General features: G+C 48.3%; 1 pseudogene; it reads left to right on the top strand.

The window, feature by feature from the left end:
- LOC119934812 overlaps nucleotides 1-22,268 on the top strand; it is a 34,207-nt pseudogene extending 11,939 nt beyond the window's left edge.
- The last annotated feature ends 3,379 nt before the right edge of the window (nucleotides 22,269-25,647 follow it).

Raw genomic sequence — 25,647 nt, 5'->3', positions numbered from 1 at the left:
TCGACGGCGGAACAGACAAGAACAAAGCACAGTGAGGATGAGAAGGCGAGAAGGGAGGTGAGGCAGGGGGGAACAAGGTGATGGAGAGCTTTGAGGCCAATTATGAGGAGTTTTTGCTTCATGCGTTGGTTGATAGGCAACCACTGGCGATTTTTGAGGAGGGGAGTGACATGCCCAGAGCGTTTCTAAAGAAAGATAATCTGGACATCAGAGTGATGTATAGACTGAAGTGGGCAGAGACAGGAGGATGGGAGATCAGAAATGAGGCTAATGTAGTAATCCAGTCGGGATAGGGTGAGAGCTTGAACCAGCAAGGTAGCAGTTTGGATGGAGAGGAAAGGGCAGATCTTAGCGACGTTGTGGAGGTGAAACCGGCAGGGTTTGGTGGCAGATTGTATGTGTGGGGTGAATGAGAGACCAGAGTCAATGATGACACCAAGTTCGTGAGCTTGTGAGACAGGAAGGATGGTAGTGTTGTCCACAGTGATGGGAAAGTCAGGGAGAGGGCAGGGTTTGAGAGGGAAGATAAGGAGCTCAGTATTGATATGTTGAGTTTTAAGTGGCAGGCAGACATCCAGGTGGAGATGTCCTGAAGGCAAGAGACATGAGCCTGGAGGGAGGAAGAGAGAACAGGGGAGGACTTGTAGATTGGGGTGACATTAGCGTAAAGATAATAGTTGAAGCCATGGGAGCAAATGAGCTCACCAGGGAGTGAGTATATATGGAGAACAGAAGGGGGCCAAGATCTGACCCTTCTGGAACCCCTATGTAAGGGGATTGGAGGGGGAAGAGGAGCCCCTGAGGGAGACTGAGAATGAACGGCCAAAGAGATAAGAGGAGAACCATGAGAGGAAGAAGTCAGTAAAGCCAAGGTTGGATAACGTGTTGAGGAGAAGGGGATGATCCACAATGTCAAAGGCAGCTGAGAGGTCGAGGAGAATTAGGATAGAGTAGGAGCCATTGTATTTGGCAAGAAGGATGTCATTAGTGACCTTTGAGAGGGTAGCTTCGGTGAAGGGTTGGGAATGGAAGTCAGACTGAAGGGGGTCTAGGAGAGAGGTTACGGTTACAGGCTTTTGAGACAGTACAGATGGTGGTGCCATCAACAGATGGGAAAGTGAGTGGGTGGACAGAGTTTGGGTGGGAAGATAAAAAGTTACTTTTTAGCCATATTAAGTTTGAGGTGACAGGAGGGCATCCTAGTAGAAATATCTTGAAGACAGGAGGAAATACAAGATTGCAGAGTGGGAGGGTGATCAGGGCTGGAGTTGTAGCTTTGGGTATCATCAGCATAGAGGTGCTTTTCTACTACAACCCAGCTCACACCCTCCCCTCACTACTATCAACCTACTCAATGTACTTTGATCTTGTCTACCTCGCTCCTGATCCCTCACCCACATCCTGCCTCTGGCCCAGAACTCTGTACCCCTTCGTATTTGTCTGATGATCACTGTCTCCACCTTCAAAGCCTTTCTAAAACCACATCTCTTCCAAGGAGCCTTTCCTGAATAAGCCTTCATGTCCCCTACACCCTCTGACTTTTGCAACTCCCTTCTGATTAGCTCTGTACCATTTATTCATCCCCTCCGTCCAACAGCACTTATATAAATAGCCATAATTTATTTCAGTGTCTGTCTCCTTCTATGTTAGCTCATTGTGGGCGGGAGACATGCTTACCAGCCCTGTTATATTTTTCTCTCCCAGTTATCTCCCCACAGTAAATGCTCAATAAATTGGACTAATGAACTAAAACCTCTTTGAGGGTAGGGATTGCTGCTTTTTGCTTTTATTTTATCTTTTCCCTAGTGGTATGAACAGTGTGCTTTCCAAAGCAGGAACTAAGTAAATACTTCTGATGGATTTATTACATTATCACACCTCCCACTTAGTTCTGTTGGTCTCTATCCAGATCACCTATGGCCCATTTGACCCGATCCTGAGTGACAAGGTACAGTTTCCATCTCTCTATCAGGTGTCCCCCAGAATCTCCTCTCTGCCTCAGAGGATGGTCCGGTTAATGGTGCATTTCAGCTGGACCTGGGTGGGGGTCGCGGTGTCAGGTGATATGAGAGGAGAGAGATTTCTCTCGAATGTGACCAGGGAGATGGTCAAGAATAGTGTTTGTGCAGCTTTTACCAAGATGATCCCTAGTGGAAAGTTCAACTTTTATTCAGGCTGGAGAATCTAATCCAGTGTCATGTTTACATCAGCTTCAGTAATGGCTGCCTATGGTGATGCACAGACCCTGAACTTTCTGAGATTTGTAATAGAGATTTCTGGACTGTCCAAGATGGTTTGGGTCATCACCTTTTACTGGGACGTTAGTTTGAGCAAGAAGTATGAAACAAGTAGTTATGATTTTCATGGGACTTTGACTCTGGTGAACGTTGCTAAAGAGGTTCCTGGTTTCAGAGATTTTTTACAGACAAACTAGCAAAATATCCAGAAGCCACTATCTTGAAAGAATTCTGAGAGTCTGCCTTTGACTGTTCCTTTTCACTGCCTGAACTGAGTGGAAGAAAATGCTCAGAAAATGCTTCCTTGGAGATGCTGCTTGCACACGTTTTTTCTCTGACGATGTCTACTCTGAGTTACAGTGTGTAGAACGCCATGTATGCTGTGGCCCAGGGGCTCCAGGACTTGCTTCTAACCGGCTCAGACCCGGAATCATTGGAAAATGAGGACAACCTGGTGCCTCGTCCATGGCAGGTAATATTCCCCCGCTGGTATAGCGAGCAGCGTAATCTATCAGTTGACCAATGGTGTTTGTTAAGAGCTTACTGTGTTCATAGTATAGTCCTGAGCACTTAGGAGAGTACATAACAGCAGAGTTGGTCGAAACATTCCCTATGCAAAAGGAGCTTTCAGCCTAGAGGTCACAAGAGGAAGGCCTTTCTAAAGTTAAGAAGTAGAGGGCCTTGTCGAAACTTACTCCTTCAGAGAAACCTCATCCTTTAAACTCTGATATATACAGGACTGGGTTCAAGGACCAAGTCCTAGAAATCTATGCACTGAAATAAAACTGCAGGTAGGAGAATAGAGAAACACTGCCCTAATGCAAGAAATCCCTCTTGGGCATCTGGTTAAACTGTAGCTAAGGTTTGGACAAAAGTATTGGTTTGTTTTAATTATAATCAGTGATATTTCAGCTGGTCCAGCCAGACATATCCTTGCAAATAAGGAAGGTCTAAATCAATCAATCAATTAAACAATGGTACTTAATGACTGCTTTCTGTGTGCCGAGCACTATATTAAGTGCTTGGGCATGTACAGTATTCATTCATTCATTCATTCAATCGTATTTATTGAAAGCTTACTGTGTGCAGAGCACTGTACTAAGCGCTTGGGAAGTACAGGTTGGCAACATATAGAGACAGTCCCTACCAAACAACGGACTCACAGTCATTCATTCATTCATTCAATCATATATATTGAGCGCTTACTGTGTGCAGAGCACTGTACTAAGCGCTTATCGCTTAGTCTAGAAGGGGGAGATAGACAACAAAACAAAGTATATTAACAAAATAAAATAAATAGAATAGCAAATATGTACAAGTAAATTAAATAGAGTAATAAATCTGTACAAACATATATACAGGTGCTGTGGGGAGGGGAAGGAGTTAGGGCGGGGGGGGATGGGGAGGGGAAGAGGAAGGAGGGGGCTCAGTCTGGGAAGGCCTCCAGGAGGAGGTGAGCTCTCAGTAGGGCTTTGAAGGGAGGAAGAGCACTAGTTGGCAGATGGGTGCAGGGAGGGCATTCCAGGCCAGGGGGAGGACATGGGCCAGGGGTCGATGGCGGGACAGGCGAGAGCGAGGCACAGTGAGGAGGTTAGCGGCAGAGGAGCGGAGGGTGCGGGCTGGGCTGTAGAAGGATAGAAGGGAGGTGAGGTAGGAGGGGGCGAGGTGATACGGAGCCTTGAAACCGAGAGTGAGGAGTTTTTGCCTGATGCATAGGTTGACTAGTAGCCACTGGAGATTCTTGAGGAGGAGAGTAACATGCCCAGAGCATTTCAGTACAAAGATGATCCGGGCAGCGGTGTGAAGTATAGACTGAAGTGGGGAGAGGCAGGAGGATGGGAGATCAGAGAGGAGGCTGATGTAGTAATCCAGTCGGGATAGGATGAGAGATTGTACGAGCAGGGTAGTAGTTTGGATGGAGAGGAAAGGGTGATCTTGGCGATGTTGCGGAGATGAGACCGGCAGGTTTTGGTGACAGATTGGTTGTGAGGGATGAACGAGATAGCAGAGTCGAGGATGACACCAAGGTTGCGGGCTTGTGAGACGGGAAGGATGGTAGTGCCGTCAACAGAGATGGGAAAGTCAGGGAGAGGGCAGGGTTTGGGAGGGAAGATAAGGAGTTCAGTCTTGGACATATTGAGTTTTAGGTGGTGAGCAGACATCCGGATGCAGATGGGGGAAGGCAGGAGGAGACACGAGCCTGAAGGGAGGAAGAGAGAGCAGGGGCAGAGATGTTGATGTGGGTGTCATCAGCATAGAGATGATAGTTGGAGCCGTGGGAGCGAATGAGGTCACCAAGGGAGTGAGTGTAGATAGAGAACAGAAGGGGACCAAGGACTACCCTTGAGGAACCCCTACAGTAAGGGGATGGGAGGGGAAGGAGGATCCCGCAAAGGAGACTGAGAATGAATAACCGGAGAGATAAGAGGAGAACCAGGAGAGGACAGAGTCTGTGAAGCCAAGGTTGGATAGCGTGTAAAGGAGAATGGGGGTGGTCCACAGTATCAGCTGAAAGGTTGAGGAGGATTGAGATAGAGTAGGAGCCGTTGGATCTGGCAAGCAGAGGTCATTGGTGAACTTTGAGAGGGCAGTTTCGGTGGAATGTAGGGGATGGAAACCAGATTGGAGGGGGGCGAGGAGAGAGTTGGCGTTGAGGAATTCGAGGCAGCGGATGTAGACAACTCGTTCAAGGAGTTTGGAAAAGACTGGTACGAGGGAGATAGGGTGATAACTAGAAGGGGAGGTGGGGTCAAGAGAGGGTGTTTTTAGAATTGAGAAGACGTGGGCATGTTTGAAGGAAGAGGGGAAGGACCCAGTGGAGAGTGAGCCACGCTATCTGACCTTGGCTTCACAGACTCCGTCCTCTCCTGGTTCTCCTCTTATCTCTCCGGTCGTTCATTCTCAGTCTCTTTTGCAGGCTCCTCCTCACCCTCCCATCCTCTTACTGTGGGGGTTCCCCAAGGTTCAGTGCTTGGTCCCCTTCTGTTCTCGACCTACACGCACTCCCTTGGTGACCTCATTCGCTCCCACGGCTTCAACTATCATCTCTACGCTGATGACATCCAGATCTACATCTCTGCCCCTGCTCTCTCCCCCTCTCTCCAGGCTCGCATCTCCTCCTGCCTTCAGGACATCTCCATCTGGATGTCTGCCCGCCACCTAAAACTCAACATGTCCAAGACTGAACTCCTTGTCTTCCCTCCCAAACCCTGCCCTCTCCCTGACTTTCCCATCTCTGTTGACGGCACTACTATCCTTCTCGTCTCACAAGCCCGCAACCTTGGTGTCATCCTCGACTCCGCTCTCTCATTCACCCCTCACATCCAAGCCGTCACCAAAACCTGCCGGTTTCAGCTCCGCAACATTGCCAAGATCCGCCCTTTCCTCTCCATCCATACCGCTACCCTGCTCATTCAAGCTCTCATCCTATCCCGTCTGGACTACTGCATCAGCCTTCTCTCTGATCTCCCATCCTCGTGTCTCTCCCCACTTCAATCCATACTTCATGCTGCTGCCCAGATTATCTTTGTTCAGAAACGCTCTGGGCATATTACTCCACTTCTCAAAAATCTCCAGTGGCTACCAATCAATCTGCGCATCAGGCAGAATCTCCTCACCCTGGGCTTCAAGGCTCTCCATCACCTCGCCCCCTCTTACCTCACCTACCTTCTCTCCTTCTACAGCCCACCCCGCACCCTCGGCTCCTCTGCCGCTAATCTCCTCACCGTACCTCGTTCTCGCCTGTCCCGCCATCGACCCCCGGCCCACATCATCCCCCGGGCCTGGAATGCCCTCCCTCCCAACATCCGCCAAGCTAGCTCTTCCTCCCTTCAAGGCCCTACGGAGAGCTCACCTTCTCCAGGAGGCCTTCCCAGACTGAGCCCCTTCCTTCCTCTTCCCCTCGCCCCCCTCTGCATCCCCCCATCCTACCTCCTTCCCTTCCCCACAACAGCTGTATATATGTATATTTTTTGTACATATTTATTACTCTATTTATTTATTCATTTTACTTGTACATATCTATTCTATTTATTTTATTTTGTTAATATGTTTGGTTTTGTTCTCTGTCTCCCCCTTTTAGACTGTGAGCCCACTGTTGGGTAGAGACTGTCTCTATATGTTACCATCTTGTACTTCCCAAGCGCTTAGTACAGTGCTCTGCACACAGTAAGCGCTCAATAAATAGGATTGATGATGATGATGATGAGCCGTTGACGATGGAAGTTAAGGAGGGAATGAGGGAAGGGGGGAGAGATTTCCTAAAATAAGAGGTAATGGGATCAGAAGCTCAGGTGGCCAGAGTAGGACTTGAGAATAGGGAGGAGATCTCATCTGAGGATACTGCTGGGAAGGATGGGAGAGTAGCGGAGAGGTTGTGAGCAGGGGTGTTGGAGAAGGGGGAGGAGTGACTTTGGGGAGCTTAGACCTGATGGAGTTAATTTTACTAATGTAGTAGGAGGCCAGATCGTTGGGGGTGAGGGAAGGAGGAGGGGGAGGACCGGGGGCATGAGAAGGGAGTTAAATGTAGGAAAGAGCTGATGGGGATGATGGGCATAGGTGTCAATATGGGAGTAGAAATAGTTTTGTCTGGCAGAGGAGAAGGCAGAGTTAAGGCAGGAAAGGATAAACTTGAAGTGAACATGGTTGGCCTGGTGTTTAGACCTTTGCAGGCAGCGTTCAGCAGCTCGAGCATAAGAGCTAAGGAGGCGGACAGTGACAGTTATCCAGGGCTGTGGGTTAGTGGTACGAGAGCAGCGATGGAGAGGGGGGCGAGGGGGAGAGGAAGGAAGGGGCTCAGTCTGGGAAGGCCTCCTGGAGGAGGTGAGCTCTCAGTAGGGCCTTGAAGGGAGGAAGAGCTAGCTTGGCGGATGTTGGGAGGGAGGGCATTCCAGGCCCGGGGGATGACGTGGGTCGGGGGTCGATGGCGGGACAGGCGAGAGCGAGGTATGGTGAGGAGATTAGCGGCAGAGGAGCGGAGGGTGTGGGAGCGAGCTGAGTCGAGCTGAGTAGAAAGGATAGAGTTGAGAGCAGTAATCTGTTCATCAGGATAGGTACAGAGGAGACGGAGGTGAGATTGGGTGTGATGCGCTGAGAAAGATGGATGGGGTCGAGAGTGCGGAGGTCTCTGTGGGGTAGTAATATAGATATACAGGGGAGAGGAGTGTGAGTGAGGAGGCAGGTGAGAAGGTTATGATCAGAGAGAGCGATTTCAGAGTTGGTGAGGGTAGAGATAGTGCAGCGGTAGAACATGATGAGGTCGAGGGTGTGACCAAGTTGGTGAGTGGGCGAGGTGGGGTGGAGCAGGGGGTTGGCAGCGTCAAGGAGAGATAGAAGGCAGGCGGCGGAGGAGTCACCAGGGATATCCATGTGGATGTTGAAGTCTCCGAGGATCAGAATGGGTATGGTAAAGGAAAGAAGGAAGGTGAGAAAGGGGTCAAAATCGTTAAAGAAGTTGGAGGTGGGGCCGGGGTGGGGGAAGCAATAGATGACGGCTAAAAGAATCAGGAGGGGGTGGTACAGGCGAATAATGTGCGCTTCAAAGGAAGGGAAAGAAAGGGAAGTGGGAGGAGGGATAGTGCGAAACCAACACTGGGGGACGAGAAGGAAACTGACACCTCCTCCTTTTCCGGTGAGTCTGGGGGAGTGGGAGAAGAAGAGGCCTTCACTAGAGAGAGCAGCAGAAGAGACCGTGTTGACCGGAGACAGCCATATTTCAGTTAGGGCGTGGAGGAGTAGAGAGCTGGAAAGGAATAGGTCCAGGATGAAAGGGAGCTTACCTACAATGGAGCGGGCGTTCCTAAAGCCACACTTGGCAGCAGCTGTGGAGGGAGGGGATGGAGGGGGAAGGGTGCAAGGGGTGGGCAGGGTTTCGATTGGGATGAGATGGTGGGGGCCTCGGCGGGGAGAGTGGGAAGAGGCGTGGCGATGAGAAAGGAGAATTGAGATGGGGTTGGGGTGTGGAGGAGGGGAGGGAGAGGGCTGGGAGGGAGGAGTTGAGGGTTGGTGCTGGTACAGAGGGATCCTGGGTAGGGGGTGAGGGGGAGGGGTTGTGGTGGGGGAGAGGGAGGGAAAGAGCTGGGTGCGAGAGGGGAAGGGGAAGGTGAGGAATGGAAATGGCAGTTGGGAGCAGGGGAATTGATAGTTCACGGTGAGGTCAGCAAGGTAAATGACAGCGCAGCTGGAGGTTAGCAAGTGAAATGCAATAGGAATAACACAGTAGCAATGATTTAAGTAGGTGATGACATCACAGAGGGTAGTTGTTGATACCAGTATACTTGTTTCAGTTTGTTTTGTTGTCTGTCTCCCTCTTATAGACTGTGAGCTCGTTGTTGGTTAGGGGTTGCCTCTATTTGTGGCTGAATTATACTTTCCAAGCGCTTAGTACAGTGTTCTGCATACAGTAAGTGTTCAATAAATACAATTGATTGAATAAAGAATTTGAAATTCACAAGTATTATTAATCGTGGCTCAGTGGAAAGAGCCCGGGCTTTGGAGTCAGAGGTCATGGGTTCGAATCCTGGCTCCACCACATGTCTGCTGTGTGCCCTTGGGCAAGTCACTTAACTTCTCTGAGCCTGTTACCTCATCTGTAAAATGGAGATGAAGACTGTGAGCCCCATGGAGACAACCTGATCACCTTGTATCCCCCCAGCGCTTAGAACAGTGCTTTGCACATAGTAAGCGCTTAACAAATGCCATCATTATTATTCTTATTCTTATTTAGGATGTAGGTTATCCATTTCAGGGAAAAGAGAACACAGTTCTAGGAACTGCAAACGTTAAAACTTAAGAACATGACAAGGGAGAGCCTTGTCCCACCACGAGTACTGCTTTCTTCAGATTTGTATCAATTAGAATAACCAATGCTATACCATTGGAGATGGTGGGTATTGGGGGGTGGTCACAGAGCAGAGCTTCACATTTCTCCATCCTCATCATCTCAGTCATTGCCCCTGCCCTTCTTCCTCCTGTGCACAGCTTTCTGCTCCCCATCTCCACAAACTAACTACAGAGTGCAAGGGGTCAGCAGGGCAATTGGTACCGGGGTGGGGCTGACTCTTATTTTTAGACAACCATGCCCTTCCCTTTCCTCCTCCTTGTCTATGTGTGTATGAGATGGAGAATATTCTCACGAGGAGATCAGTTGTCCCTGTGTTACCTTCTTTGTTCTCCCTTTCCTGTCGAGGGAGAGGGAGAGGGAGAGGGAGAGACTTTCCTGACTCCTGGGCTGGGTGGCTGAGGTGGGAGGGAGGAAGAGAGATCTGGAGAAGCATGGGCATCAGTAGGGCCAAATGTGGGAGAGCAGAAATCACCTCCCTGTGGGTTGACTGCTCCCAGGTTCCAGGTCTCCTTTTTTGCCAACCAGTTTCAGTTTCCTTAGGAAGTCATGATGATAATGATATTTGCTAAATTCTTACTCAGTGCCAAGCACTTTATTAAAAACAGATGTTGATACAAGATAATGAAGGCAGAAACAGTCCTGTTCAACATGGGGCCCACAGTTCAAGTGGTAGGGAGAAGAGGTATTGAATCCTCATTTTACAGATGAGACCATTGAGGTATAGGAAGTTAAGTGATTTGCCCTAGGTCACAGAGCAGGCAAGTGGCAGAGCCAGGATTAGAACCCCGGCCCTACAACTCCCAGGCCCGAGTGCTTTCTACTAAGTCATGCTGACCTTCAGTTGTCACATAGGGGAAATTTGGCCATTCAACCCCAACCTCTGAATCACTGACCCAACTGTCGGCGTGGCCAGGTGGAAAAAGCATGGGGCTTGAGAGTCCAAGGACCTAGGTCCTAATCCCAGCTCTGCCAATTGCTGTTCCAATTAATAATAATAATAATGATGGCATTTAGTAAGTGCTTACTATTTGCAAAGCACTGTTCTAAGCGCTGGGGGGATACAAGGTGATGAGGTTTCCCCACGTGGGGCTCACAGTCTTCATCCCTATTTTCCAGATGAGGTAACTGAGGCACAGATAAGTTAAGTGACTTGCCCAAAGTCACATAGCTCACAATTGGCAGAGCGGGGATTCGAACCCATGACCTCTTTCTCCAAAGCCCGTGCTCTTTCCATTGAGCAACACTGCTTCTCTAAGCTGTGTGATCTTGGACAAGTCACGTACTTCTCTGTGCTCAGTTTCCTCAACTATAAAATGGGGATTCAATACCTGTTCTGCTTCCCACTTAGTACTGTGAACCCCATGCCAGACAGGGACTGTGTCTGACCTAAATGACTAGTACGTACCCCAGCACTTGGAAAAATGTTTTACAAATAGGAAGCGCTTAACACGTTCTATCATTCATTCATTCATTCAATCGTATTTATTGAGTGCTTACTGTGTGCAGAGCACTGTACTAAGCACTGTACTATCAAACAAACAAACTGAGCACATCAAACTCCATTGCAGCTAATCTCACCTCCCCTGGAGTCAGGAAGTCTCCAGAGTTTCCTTTTATCCATTTCAGCTCCATGAGTTTCTGAGCCAAGTCCAGTTTGACAACCCTGTGGGGGAACCAGTGATTCTGGATCAGAACCACAAATCTACTGGAAAATTTGAGATTCTGAACTTTGTGATCTCTCCCAATGGAACTTGTGAGTTGGTGAAAGTCGGGGAGGTGGACCCCCAGGCACCCCATGACCAAGGTGTTTTCATCAATGAAGCAATAGTCATGTGGCCTGGGGGATCCTCTCAGGTAAGCAGCCAATGGGAAGTCCCAGCTGTTCTGGGGCAGTAGTCCCAGGATTCTAGTAGTGATTGTATTGTGGGAGTGCGTATTATGTGCACAGCACTGTAACTAGAGCTGGGAAAGAATACTTAGGTGGCCGTAGGGAGCGGGGGAAGGCGATGAGACAGGCAGTATGTGCACACAAACCGTACCCAACGGCTCAAGGCCAAACAGACTCAACAACAGGAGATAAAGAGACCAGGGCAAGAAAAGCAAGCTTGCACCTGCAAGGCTCGGAGGCAACCTCAAGGCCATATCCGCAGCCAGCGACGGTTGGCAACGGGTGGCTGGGGGCGAGCCAGAGCAAACGCTTCATGACTGGACAGAGCTATTGTTAGGCTAGTGGCTGGAGGGCGGTCAAAGCCTCGATACGCCATCCCCCGAGAAAACCCTGCCCCCGGGCAACGGGGGGTATAAGAGACGAACAAGACAAAGGGGGGGGCATGCGCACGCTCTCTCCCTCTATCTTGCTCTCTCTCTCTCTTTCAACCATGTAACCGCTGATAGCAAATAAACGGCAACCAAGCTTTGAACCTCTGGCTGACTCTTCCTGGTATGAACGCGCGGGCCGCGTCCGGAGACATCCAAAGACCCGGAGAGGGTAAGAACCCGAGAGTTGCCCCCGAAACCACGGGGAGCAACGGGTGGCAAAGAAACATTGACCTGGATCCTCAAGGGGAGAATGATCTGAGATTAAAAGGGGAAGAGGGGACTGTAGTCAGACACATCAGGGGCAATTAAACACTCAAACTAGGCCTAAATGGGTGTGCCTGGGGGTCTTATTAATTCTGTCAATCCCGAGATGAAGGGGAGAAGCTACAACTCAAGATGTCACCTGTCATCCCTCCCCTGTGATATGATGTCATCTGATGCCAGCCTAGTGCCCTCCCTCCAGACTGCTCCCTGCTAATAATAATAATAATAATAATAATAATAATAATAATGGTATTTCTTAAGTGCTTACTTTGTTCCAGGAACTTTACTACGCAGTAGGGTGGCTACAAGTAAATGGGGTTGGACGAAGTCCCTATCCCATGTGGGTCTCACAGTCTCAATCCCCATTTCACAAATGAGGTAACTGAGGCACAGAGAAGTTAAGTGACTTGCCTAAGATCACATAGCAGACAAGTGACAGACTGCCTTCTGACTCCCAGGCCCATACTTTATTCACTACACCATGCTGCTTCTCCAGTGGCATGGGGTTCTGGGGATGCAACATAGCAGTCCACTGAAGCTGAGGAGCCTCAACTGAGGCTTAAATCCCTAAAGCCTGACATGAATAGATCACCATAGGAGCTGGGTCCCAGGTGTCCTGGAGGGGAGCTGGTAATTGCGGGTGGCTTTGCTTGGCCATCTCCTGGGCTGGGCTAGGTAGGGATTGGCTCTTTCAGGGGTGGGGGTTCATGTGGAGAGAGGCCTGAACTGGCATGGCTTCCCTCTGATCATCTCCAAGGTCAGGAGGTGGTTATGGGTGTGTCACCCTGCCAAAGGATCACCTGAGGAATGTGATCCCCACATAGTCTCGGTGAGAGCACATATTGGTGATCACAGCAACCACACTTGGTGAACTGGGAATCTCAGAGCAATTTCCCTGGTGAGAACTCCAGGTGTGGAAAGGCAGCCCCAAGACGGTCAAAGATAAATGAAAATATTTTAGTATTCATCTATTCGGAACCTTGCACCTTCCTGGCACGGTTTTTCAGACACAACTTCCTGAATACAGTTAAGAATTTAAGGTTTATGCTGCCAGGGGGTGGAGGTCAGGAAAGAAACTTTCCTGCAGTGAGCAAGGGTGAGAGGATCAAGGAATGTCTGGAAATTATTGTTGACCCTGGAGTAGGCTCAGGTTGACCTTGTCAATAGATTGTAAATGGGACTTGGTCCCCCTGGTCCCCTGCAGCCCCAGACTCTGAGCAGGGAGGAGGAAAAGTAGGGAGGTGGAGAAGAAAGGCAGCTGTAGCCCAGTCCGTGTTGGAGTTCAAACCTGCTGGGAGGTTGTGAGGATGCCTCTTGGTGGGGGGTCCCAGGATCACCCAAGTGGGTTCGGGGCTGTGAAGCTCCACTTTCACTGTCCTCTGTCATGAGAATTCATGCTCCAAGCTCACGGTGCAGCAGGAGCTGTGGACCCGGATTCAGAAAACATGCCCAGCAAGGGCTGGCCGTTTGCTGCTATTTTTGTGTCCGGTGCCCAGAGGGGGAGATTTCCAACCAGACAGGTAGGTATGTGCTCCTTGCATGACCACAGTCTACCTCCAAACGAATCTCACTGCCCGACAGCCTTTGGACAAGAGCCAGATGGTGAGAGACCTAGGATGTGGGGAGACAGAAACAGGCAGCGGTAAAGCAGACAAGAGACAAGAGACAAGAGATTGCCATGCCTTATGACAGACACAGATGTCCAGGAGTCTTTCCTCAGCGGTTCTCTGCCCATGGACTTGTGTGACTGCAGAGCAAGAACAAGGGATGGAAAACACAAACTAGGCACTGGACAGAGGGGTTGGGGGGATAGGGGTAGGAGAGAGTGTTCAAGACCAGGCAGGTCGGGTTTGATGTAGAGGCAAAAATTCCAACCTGGGCTATGAACCTGTCCTAGGAGGAGGGAAATATGTGGTATAGGGGGCAGTAAGACTCTGTTCCTTCTTCTTTTCCTCCTGCTTTAAGCACTTGATATTCACCCCACCCTCACCTCCAGAGCACTTATGTGCTTATCCATTGTTAATTTATATATATATATAAAAACTATAATTTATATATATACATAAATTACATATTATATTATACATATTATACATATTATATAATATATATAAATTACAGTATAAATTATAATTTATATATATATATAAATTACAGTCTGTGTTCCCTTTTATACTGGGAACTTCTTCTGGGCAAGTAACGTGTCTACCCATGCTGTTTCATTGTACTCCTCCAAGCATTTAGTACAGCATTCTGTACACATTGAGCACTCCGTGAATACTATGGATTGATTGAGTGACTGAATGATTCTTTCCTTTCAGACGTGGAGCAGTGTGTGAAGTGTCCTGACGATCAGTATTCAAATATGGAGAGAGATGGCTTTCTCCACAAAGTGGTGACTTTCCTGTCCCACAAGGAACCTCTGGGACTGATTCTGGTCTGCATGTCTCTCTCCTTCTCTTTCCTCACAGCCCTGGTTTTCAGAATCTTCATTAAGCACCGAGACACCCCCATAGTCCGAGCCCATAACTGCAATTTCAGCTACACCCTTCTCCTCTCCCTCTTGCTCTGCTTTCTCTGTGCTCTGACCTTCAACGGCCAACCTATGCCAGCTTCCTGCCTCCTTCGACAAATGGCCTTTGGGGTTGTGTTCAATCAATCAATCAATCAATTGTATTTATTGAGCACTTACTGTGTGCAGAACACTGTACTAAGCGCTTGGGAAGTACAAGTCGGCAACACATAGAGACAGTCCCTACCCAACAGCGAGCTCACAGTCTAGAAGGGGGAGACAGAGAACAAAACCAAACATACTAACAAAATAAAATAAACAGAATAGATATGTACAAGTAAGATAAATAAATAAATAAATAGAGTAATAAATATGTACAAACATATATACATATATACAGGTGGTGTGGGGAAGGGAAGGAGGTAAGATGGGGGGGATGGAGAGGGGGACGAGGGGGAGAGGAAGGAAGGGGCTCAGTCTGGGAAGGCCTCCTGGAGGAGGTGAGCTCTCAGTAGGGCCTTGAAGGGAGGAAGAGAGCTAGCTTGGCGGATGGGCAGAGGGAGGGCATTCCAGGTCCGCGGGATGACGTGGGCCGGGGGTCGATGGCGGGACTGGTGAGAACGAGGTACGGTGAGGAGATTAGCGGCAGAGGAGTGGAGGGTGCGGGGTGGGCTGTAGAAGGAGGATAGGGAGCTGAGGTAGGAGGGGGCGAGGTGATGGAGAGCCTTGAAGCCCAGGGTGAGGAGTTTCTGCCTGATGCGCAGATTGATTAGTAGCCACTGGAGATTTTTGAGGAGGGGAGTAACATGCCCAGAGCGTTTCTGGACAAAGACAATCCGGGCAGCAGCATGAAGTATGGATTAAAGTGGGGAGAGACACGAGGAAGGGAGATCAGAGAGAAGGCTGATGCAGTATGTTCACCATGGCCAACTCCTCCGTCTTGGCCAAAACCTTCACCGTGGTTCTGGCCTTCAGGGCCACGAGCTTGGGAAGCAGGGTCAGGAGGTGGGTGGGGCCCAGAGCCTCTATCTCAACAGTCCTGTCCTGGTTCCCTGGTCCAGGTGACCATCTGCATGATCTGGTTGGGCACTGTTCCCCCCTTCCTGGAGGTGGACACGCACTCTGAGACGAGACTCATCATTTTTGAGTGCAATAAGGGCTCCGTGCTGCCTTCTACTGTCTTCTGGGCTACCTGGGCGTTCTGGCTCTGGTTAGCCTCATTGTGGCTTTCCTGGCCAGGAGGCTGCCCGACAGCTTCAATGAGGCCAGGTTCATCACGTTCAGCATGCTGGTGTTCTTCAGCGTCTGAGCCTCCTTCCTCCCCGCATACCACAGCACCAAGGGGAAGGCCACGGTAGCCGCGGAGATCTTCTCCATCTTGGCCTCTGGTGCCGGGCTTCTCGGCTGCATCTTCGTCCCCAAGTGCTACGTGATCCTGCTGCGGCCTGACAGGAACACTCGGAAGTGTTTGAAGAGGAAATTATCTCCAGTACATTAGTTCAAGGCTGTTGTTGGTATCTCCCAACATTTTTCCAAATCCTGATTTTATTGCAATGGCATGACAAAAGGAGAGGGAAATCCTGTCAGGGACATCCAGTAGGGATTTGGTGGCCAACCTGAATCAGAGGTCAGGATTGGACGCTCCGTGGATCACTGGAGTGTTTGTCCTCTGGCCTTCTGGGCTCTTCCATCCCCGAGGCTGGATTCTTACATAGAAGGCTGACTTCACTTTCCTGGTTGTCCTGGAGACCCCTCCAGATTGGGACCAAATGATCCCAAGTGCAGTGGAATGGCTGCTCTGGACACACAATTGCAAGGGTCTTGGACAACTGTCCTTGCAGGTCAGGTTCTGGTGGGTATGGTGGAAAAATTTACAGAAGCTCCTGGGATGCCAAATGTTTGGAGCCGGGGGGTGGGGGTGGGGGCCGGGGGGAAAGGCACTCCCTAGCTCCCTTCTCCTGGAAACGTTATCCAACCTTGGCTTCCCATATTCTGTCCTTTCCTGGTTCTCCTCATCTCTCTAGCTGTTCATTCTCAGCCTCCTTGATGGATTCCTCGTCTGCATCCCACCCTATAAGTGTGGGGGTCGCCCAAGGTTCAGTTCTGGATCCCCTTCTATTCTCCATCTACACTCACTCCCTTGGAGAACTCACTCATTCCCATGGCGTCAACTACCACCTCTATGATGATGGTACCCAAGTCTACATCTCCAGCCGTGATCTCTCTCCTTCTCTGCAGTCTCATATTTCCTTTTGACTTCAAGACATCTGTACCTGGATGTCCTCCCATCATCTCGAGCTTATCATGCCCAAAATAGAACTCTTTATCTTCCCACCCAAATACTGTCCTTCCGCTGACTTTCTCATCACTGTAGATGGCACCACCATCCTTCCTGTCTCACAAGTCCATTACCTTGGCGTTATCCTTGACTCCTCTTTTTCTTCAGCCCAGAGATTCAATCCATCACTAAATCCCATTGTTCCCACCTTCACCACATTGCTAAAATCCATCCTTTCTTCCCTATCCAAATTGTTACCACAGCAATTCAATCACTCATCCTGCCCTGCCTGGATTACCACATCAGCTTCCCTGCTGACCTCCCAGGTGCCTCTCCAGTCCATACCCCACACTGCTGGCCAGATCATATTTCTAGAAAAATGTTCTGGCCGTGTCACCCCACTCCTAAAAAACATCCAGTGGTTGTCCAACCACCGCCGCATCAAACAAAAGCTCCCCACTATTGTCTTTAAAGCATTCCACCACTTGGCCCCCTCATACCTCACCTCACTATTCTCTTTCTACAATCTAGCCCACACTCTTAACTCCTTTAATATTAACCTTCTCACTGTGTCTCGATCTCACCTATCTCAACACCAACCCCTCACCCACATCCTGCCTCTGGCCTGGAGCACCTTCCCCCCTCAAACCCGAGGGGCAATTACTCTCCTCCCCTTCAAAGCCTTATTGAGGACACATCTCCAAGAGGCCTTCCCTGACTAAGCCTCCCTTTCCTCTTCTCCCAGTCCCTCCTGCTTTACCCCAACTTCCTCCCTTTGTTCTTTCCCCCTCCCAGCCGCAAAGCACTTAAATGTATATCTGTAATTTATGTATTTATGTTAATATCTTTCTCCTCTTCTAGACTTGAAGCTATTTGTGGGCACAGAATGTGTCTGTTTATTGTTAAATTGTACTCTCCCAAGTGCTTCATATAGTGCCCTGCACACAGTAAGTGTTCAATAAATATGATTGAATGAATGAATGACCCTTGGGGGACATGATCTTTTGTGTGTGTGGTTTTTGTTAAGCACTTAATGTAAGCCATGCATTGTACTAGGTGGTAGGGTACAAAGATAATAATCAGTTTGGGAAGAGTGCCTGTCTCACTTGGGGCTTGGCATCTGGTACCGGGCATCTTGGCTGCATTTTCATCCCCAAGTGCTACGTGATCCTGTTGCAGCCTGACAGAAACACCCAGGAGTGCTTGAAGAGGAAATGATCTTCGGTACATTATTAGTTCAAGGCTGTTGTTGTCATCATCCAAAATTTTTCTCAACCCCGATTGTATTGCAATGGCAGGGCAAAAGGAGAGGGAAATCCTGTCAGGGACATTCAGTGTAGGGTATAGGATTTGTAGTGACTTGCTGTGTGATCTTGGGCAAATCTCTTAACTTCTCTGTGCCTCAGTTACCTCATCTGTAAAATGGGAACTAAGACTGTGATCCCCACATGGGACAACATGATTACCTTGTATATACCCCAGCGCTTAGAACAGCACTTGGCACATAGTAACCGCCTAACAAATACCATAATTATCATTATTACTATTATTATCATTATTCTTTTCTGTCAACATTGCTCTCACCTTGGAAAGCACCTGACGATCTCCCATCTGAATACTCCAGCGTTTCCTCGACCATTCCAATAAGATCTGGGTGGTTGGTTCTGTCACGTTTGTTCCTGGGGTACTATCTAAAACCATCAGAAGGAACTGGGGGCCATCGTGAGCCGCCCCACAGACACACTGTGGGTGGTGTCAGTCACTATTTCCCTTAGGGGATCCCGAGTTACTATTAAGTCCTCCAAGGAAGACCAGAATTTATATATGGGGGACCCCAGTCTTCCGGATGAACCTCAGTCTTGGCTCTGACCATGGACCACCATAGGGTTTCCATGATTCCCATTGGTAAGGCAAAAAAGGAGGCTGATGGCGAAATCCGTTCTCTTTCCCAAGCTGAATCTTGGTCCCCTTCTGCTCGGCATCTATGGTTTTCTGATCTCCCCATATCCCCTGAATCCATTCACTACCCCAGCGAATAACAGTCCACCCATTTTCCTTCAGAAACTCCCTACACTCTTCTGAGAGGGTCTCCATTTCAGGATGCAATACAGTGACAAACGAGGGTAGGACAGAACTGGAGGATAAAGTCCAAAGTGTGAGAGGAATCTCTTAAAGAGAGAGCGAGGAGAGAGATGGCGATCTCTAGAGGAGATCTCCTGCCTTCTCTCAAAATCCACCCCCTCCAACTGCGCATCTGACCACATTCCTTCACACCTTCTCAAAACACTTTCCCTCTCCCTTCTTCCCTCTCTGACTGCCATCTCCAACTGTTCTCTCTCCAATAGTTTCTTCCACCCTGCTTTCAAAGATGTCAGTGTCTCCCTTAACCTAAAAAGCACTCTCCCTTGACCAAGACAAAGATTAAGCCTGGAAAAGGGAATGTAGTTTGCCTTCAACTCCTCACAGTTATCGCCTCAGCTCCCTCTTACCATTCCTCTCCAAAATTCATGAGTGTATTGTCTACACCCTTTGTCTCAAGTTCCTATCCTCCAACTGTCTTCTTGACCCCCTCCAATCTGGCTTCTGTCCCCTCTACTCCACAGGAACCACCCTCTCATAGGTCACCAATATTCTCTTTCTTGCCAAATCCAATGGCCTCTACTCCACCTCTCACCTTCCTTCGATACTGTCGACCATCCCCTTCTCCTGGAAGGATTATTCAACTCTGGCTTCACTGACACTGTCCTCTTCTGGTTCTCCTCCTTATCTCTCTGGCTACTCATTCTCGGGCTCTTTCGCTGACTCCTCCTCTGCCTCCTTCCCCTCTAACAGTGGGGGTCCTCCAGGGTTCAGTTCGGGGTCCCCTTCTATTCCCCATCTACACCCACTTCCTTGGAGAATTCATTCTTTTGCATGGCTTCATCTACCCCAGCAGCATGGCATAGCATGTTCACAAGCATTATGTAGTAGATAGAGCAGGGGCCTGGAATTCAGAAGGGGAAGGCTTCTAATTTCAGCTCCACCTCCTGTCTGTTATGTGACATTGGGCAAGTCACTTCCCTTCTCCGTGCCTTAGTTATCTCATTTGTAAACTATGAATTGAGATTGTGAGCTTCTTTGGCAACAGGGACTTTGTCCAACCCTATTTGCTTGTATCCACCTCAGCGCTTAGTACAATGGCTGGCACATGGTAAGCACTTATCAAATATTATTATTATTACCATCTCTATGCAGATGATTTCCAAACGTAAATCTCCAGCCCTGAACTCTCTCCTTCTCTGTAGTTTTATATTTCCTCCTGCTTTCAAGACATCTCTACTTGGATGCCCTACCCTCACCTTAACCTTAACCTGTCCAAAACAGAACTTCTTATCATCCCATGAAACCTTGTCCTACCCCATTTGTCCTGTCACCGTAGACAGCACCATCAGCCTTCCTACCGCACAAGCCCATACCCTTGTTGTTATCCTTGATTGATCTCTCACATTCAACCTACACATTCAACATTATTACTAAATCCTGTCATTTCTATCTCCCCGGAGTGGGAACTCATCATCATCATCATCATCATCAATCGTATTTATTGAGCGCTTACTATGTGCAGAGCACTGTACTAAGCGCTTGGGAAGTACAAATTGGCAACATATAAAGACGGTCCCTACCCAACAGTGGGCTCACAGTCTAGAAGATCAAATTGGGACACACAGAACTCAAGGAAGACTGTGTGACTGTGAGCCCACTGTTGGGTAGGGACTGTCTAAGATGGGAAAATCGGACTTCAATTGCAACGCAAGTAAGAAGACGGAATTTGCATGCCTTGTCTGTGTTTGCCTGCTTACGTCTGTGAAAAAGCTCACTCGTTTCTGCCACGAACCTCACCCAATCACCCGCAGCTTTCTACCCCTCCTCCCTCATGGCATGCCCGGGCTTTGATCGTGGGAGAATCGGATGTCAGAGAAACGCAGGGAGGGATGGGAGGGAAGCATGCCTTGTTCCTGTTTTCCCCTCCACGCCTCCCTTTCCCTGTGTCCGCATTCCCCGGGCCAAGAGTCGGGTTGCCAAGACGGTGGAGAGCTTCGCCAGCTTCACTCTGCACTGCCACCTGCTGTTCAGAAGCTATCGGTGCGTGGAATTTCAGGTCCATGACAGGGAGCATCGCAGACGGGAGGCAGATAGCTCAATCAAACAAACAAACAATAAATTGTATTCATTCAGCATTTTCTGCCTGAAGAGCAGTGTATTAAGCCCTTGGAAGGGTACAATATGAAATAATTGGTAGACACGTTCCCGATCCCATCCTTTCAAAACACCTAATCAATACTAGTAATAATAATAAAATAATGGTATTTGTTAAGAGCTTACTATGTGCCAGGCACTGTACTAAGCACTGAGATGGAAACAAGCAAATTGGTTTGTACACAATCCCTGTCTCTCTTAGGGCTTACAGTTTGAATACCTATTTTACAGATGAGGTAACTGAGGCACAGAGAAGTGAAGTCACTTACCCACAGCAAGTCCCCCTCCCCATCCCCCCGCCTTACCTCCTTCCCCTCCCCACAGCACCTGTATATATGTATACATGTTTGTACATATTTATTACTCTATTTATTTTACTTGTACATATTTATTCTACTTATTTTATTTTGTTAATATATTTTGTTTTGTGTCTGTCTCCCCCTTCTAGACTGTGAGTCCACTGTTGGGTACGGACCGTCTCCATATGTTGACAACTTGTACTTCCCAAGTGCTTAGTACAGTGCTCTGCACACAATAAATGATCAATAAATATGATTGAATGAATGAATGAATGGTCACAAAGCAGACAAGTGGCAAAGCCAGGTTTAGAACTCATGACCTTCTGACTTCTAGACCCACGCTATATCCACTATGTCATGCTGCTTCTCCAATCAAAATACTTGCCCTGTCCCTTATTCCCTCCTACACACCTCCCAGTGCTCCAAGGGAAAACAGCATGGCTTAGTGGGTAGGGCACAGGCCTGGGAGTCAGAAGAACTGGGTTCTAATCACAGCTCTGCCACCTGTCTACTGGATTTGAGTTCCAACTTATTACGACCTACTTCCAGCATGGCTAGAGAGAGTCGCACAGAGTTAGAGAGCAAGTCACTTCACTTCTCTGGGCCTCAGGTATCTCATCTGAAAACTGAGAATTAAGACTGTGAGCCCCACATTGGATGGGGACTGTGTCCAACTTGATTAGCCTTTATCTACCCCCAGAGCTTAATACAGTGCCTGGTACATAGTAACCACTTAACACATACCATAAACTCAACCAACCAAAAGGGCCCACACTCTCTACTTCTGTATCATTCATGTTTCCTGGGCAGAAAGGTTACAGTGATAAAGGCTCAGGAGAAACCAGTTCCTGATTTCTTGTTACCACCTACTGGGATTTTACTGCCAAAGTTATAATCCTACCTCTCATTGGAGTAGGGTGAGCTAGGTGGCCAAGGGGAGAAGGACCACAGAGGTGCCACGAAGCTAAAGTGGCCCCTTGGAGTTGGAAGCAAGCTAGGAACCAATACTAATGGTTGTGCTCTGCTCTTTCAGTTTGTACTCATTTCCCCTCTATATCCCCCCTCCATTGTTCCCTTTTATTCTCCAAACTCACCTTTCAAAACTTCCAGGTTCTTTATTTCATCATGGTTGTTGCATAACAGAATCTGATGACCTTTGCTTCACAAATCAGTGTGACGTGCTCTTTCAGTGCTGGGAGTAAGTTGGAATCAGTTGAATTTGAATCCCATATAAGCATAAGCCCAAGAACGGGCATTATCGGATAGTGGAGATGCAATGTGAGGGTGTCAGCAATGAAGGGGCAGTGCTTCTGTTAACAAAAGGCTCAGGAGGGGAGTGGCTGCACTGCCCAACCCCTACCCCAGTCCTTGCTGTCTGCTGTATTTTTTTCACTAGTGTTGGAAATGTGAGGTCACGACTAGTCCGTTCACCCCAGTGGCGTACAAATGACCAGTCAGAAGATAGAGGACAGAGTTGTAAGCACGGGTGTCCCAAGACCCTGGTAGGGTCAAAGGAAGAAGGACTCGAAAGGGACAAGTCACCAGAGCAGAAAGGCATGAAAGTGGCTGTCCACCCATTCACCCCAGTGGGGTACGAATGATGAACAGCCCCGATCCCATCTCCAATTTCAGACTTTATTACAGCTTCAACCAATCAGACTCCAGGGGAAGTGTAGCAATTTAACAACATCCTGTTTACTCGGTTTGAAGAGCAGGAACGTCTGATAAGATGTCTTGTCTACTCGGAACTTCTTGCTTAATACTGATAAGATACAGTCCTTGGTCAAAATGGCGTTACTTAGGTTAGGTCCTTGAGCAAAATAGAGTCATCTAGGCTAAGACCCAATTATCAAGTTGGAGCTAGCCAGGCCAAGCGTCCAAAGCAAGTCTGAAGAAGAGCTGTTGCTATGAACCCCTAGCCTAGGGTGTCTCAATTTAAAATCAGAATTCACTTACACTAGCAACCAGAGAGCCAAGAGGTGCTTCATTAAAGGTAGGAGAGAGATGGGGTAGTAACTGAAGGTAGCCATGAGGTCAAGGGAGAGTGTTATTTTAGGCTAGGGGACACATGAGCATGTTTGAAAGGAGTGGGGAAGAAGCCATTGGAAAATGAATGGTTGGAGATGATGGTCAGTGAGGGGAGAAGAGGGGCAAGTGTTTTGATAAGGTGTGAAGGGTTGGGGTAGGGGTGCAAGTGGAAGGGGCAAATATTTAGATGATGCAGGGGATCTCTCGAGATAAGGCTGGGAACGATGGGAGAGTTGAAAAGGGAGCAGGAGGAGAGAGGGACTGGAGAGCAGCAGGAGAGATTTTAGGGAGATCACACCTGATCATTTCCATTTTATCAATGAAAAAAGTGTCCAGGTTGCTAGGGGCAAGAGATAGTGGGTGTGGGAGGACAGGGAGTTTGAGGAGAGAGTGATACGTCTGAAACAACTGACTTCAGCAATGGAATGAGAGTGAACAGGGATGGCGAGGAGAGTATAAGTGCTTCCCTTTCAGATGCTGTTGCCTTCATTGTCACCATTGGTTCTTCAATCCACACAATGAGGGTGAAGATGCTGACAGTGCTAGTGAAGGCAATCCTCTTCCCCTAGTAGCAGCCCTTGTCTAAGAGGCCAATTTACCATCTAGGCACATATCCATCTGCAATTTATTTTACTGCCTGTCTCCCCCTCCAGTTTACAATCTTCTTGTGGTCAGGGATCATCTATACCTACTTTTGTGCAGTGTTCTCTCAAACGCTTAGTAAATTGTTGCCAATTTGTACTTCCCAAGTGCTTAGTACAGTGCTCTGCACATAGTAAGCGCTCAATAAATACGATTGATTGATTGATTGATATACTGCTGCACACACCATAAGCACTCATTAACGTTTGGGTAGGAGGAGTGGGGAGAAGGTGGAGGCGACGATGGCGGCAAGGGCCGCAATGGTTGTCTGCAGCAGCATCTGCAGCGCAAACACGTCGCTGGGCGGAGCCAAGTGCCACATGTGTCAAACTCCCCCCCCCCTCCCCGCCACATCAGCACCTCTCGGCTGGGGATCTCCCTTCTGCCCTTTCTCCCCCACTTCTCCCCTCTCACGTTCTTAGTACAGTGCTCTGTACTCTGCACAAGCACTCAATAAATACCACGGATGATTACTTAAAGGTAATAATAATACTTAGAGGAAAAGAGTACGGGGACGTAATTGTTGAAGAAAATCTATTTCCTTAATGCAGAAAATTCACAGCCACCCAAGTTAAATTAGAAAGATATTTGATTGTGATGCACTTACACTGTAAAACCAGGTGTGAGAGCTTTTGTTATTTAGGTAATCCAGGCCCCAAATTTACTGAGGATCTGTATTATAATAAATGATTGAGACACTTTTTTCTACATTTAAATGCTACATTTACCTGACTCTTCCTGACCTCCCATTCTGCTGTGCCACCTTCCCTTTTTCATGCTTTAAATTACATACGGAACAGAAAGCTGAGCAGTTCCTGTTTTGGTTTTTGACCTGGATCTTTTTCTTTAATTCAAAAAAGAAAATCAAAGGGTCAAAGGGTATAGGTTTTCAACATACATGGCATGTGTTCACATATGAGAGAGGGAATATGTGGTAGTTAGGTCTCAAGAGATGTGAGATAATTTTATTGGTTAGGTTTGGAGTGGGTGTGAATGTGCTGGGTGAATTTGTGCTGTGTTTCTGACTTATAAAGCTTTAGTCATAGGTGCGAAAGTGTAGGTATGCTGCTGAGAAAGGGACGGATGCCCATAACTTGACTGCATGCGTGGGTGTGGAGTGACTGTGGAACCGAGCAAAGTGAAGCGCAAGGGATATGTGTCTGCCTGTGGTTGCGTAGGTGTGGGGAGTATACATGATTGTGGGAGCATCTGATGTTTGCACAACCATGGACTGTGGTGCAACTATGAAAAGATCTGCTATAAATGCACTGTTGCTGAGTTGAATAGTGGAGAACTGCATATCTACGTAGTCTCTACTTTCACTCAAAATCTGCAGAGTGGAATTGACAGTCTTCCTGATTATTACACCATCTTTTGCATCTTGGAAAGCTAAAACCTCAAGAACAGATGTGGAGGATGTGAAATGGGTTTGGTTGAAAGTTAGGCAGCAACACTGGGAAAGGAGAAGGTATCGGCTTCCTTCTCGCGCCCCAATGAGGCTTTCACACTATACATCCTCCCCCTACCCTTTCTTTCCCCTCCTTTGAAGCCCATATCATCCGCTTTTACCACCGCCTCCAGATTTTTGTAGCCATCATCTACAGCCCCCCAGGTCCCACCTCCAATTTGACCCCTTTCTCACCTTCTCTCTTTTTCCATGACCACTTTGATCATTGGAGACTTCAACATCCAGATAAATGTACCTAGTGATTCCTCTGCCGTCTGCCTTCTATCAATCCTCAAATCCACCAACCTCCTTCTCCACCAACTTGGACACACATTCGAACTCATCATCTCTAACCGATGCACAACCTCTACCCTCACTAACTCTGAAATCCCTCTCTCTGACCTCAACCTTCTCACTTGCCTCTTCTTCCACACTCCTCCTTCCCATTAATCTGTATTACTCCCCACAGAGACCTCTGTTCTCTCATCCCCTGCTATCTCTCACAGTGGATAATACCCACCTAGCCTCCATACCCATTCTACCC

This window comes from Tachyglossus aculeatus, chromosome 11, assembly GCF_015852505.1.
Source record: "Tachyglossus aculeatus isolate mTacAcu1 chromosome 11, mTacAcu1.pri, whole genome shotgun sequence".
Lineage (NCBI taxonomy): Eukaryota > Metazoa > Chordata > Mammalia > Monotremata > Tachyglossidae > Tachyglossus > Tachyglossus aculeatus.
The sequence above is the reverse complement of the archived record's forward strand: the minus strand, read 5'-3'. Positions and strand labels throughout refer to the sequence as shown.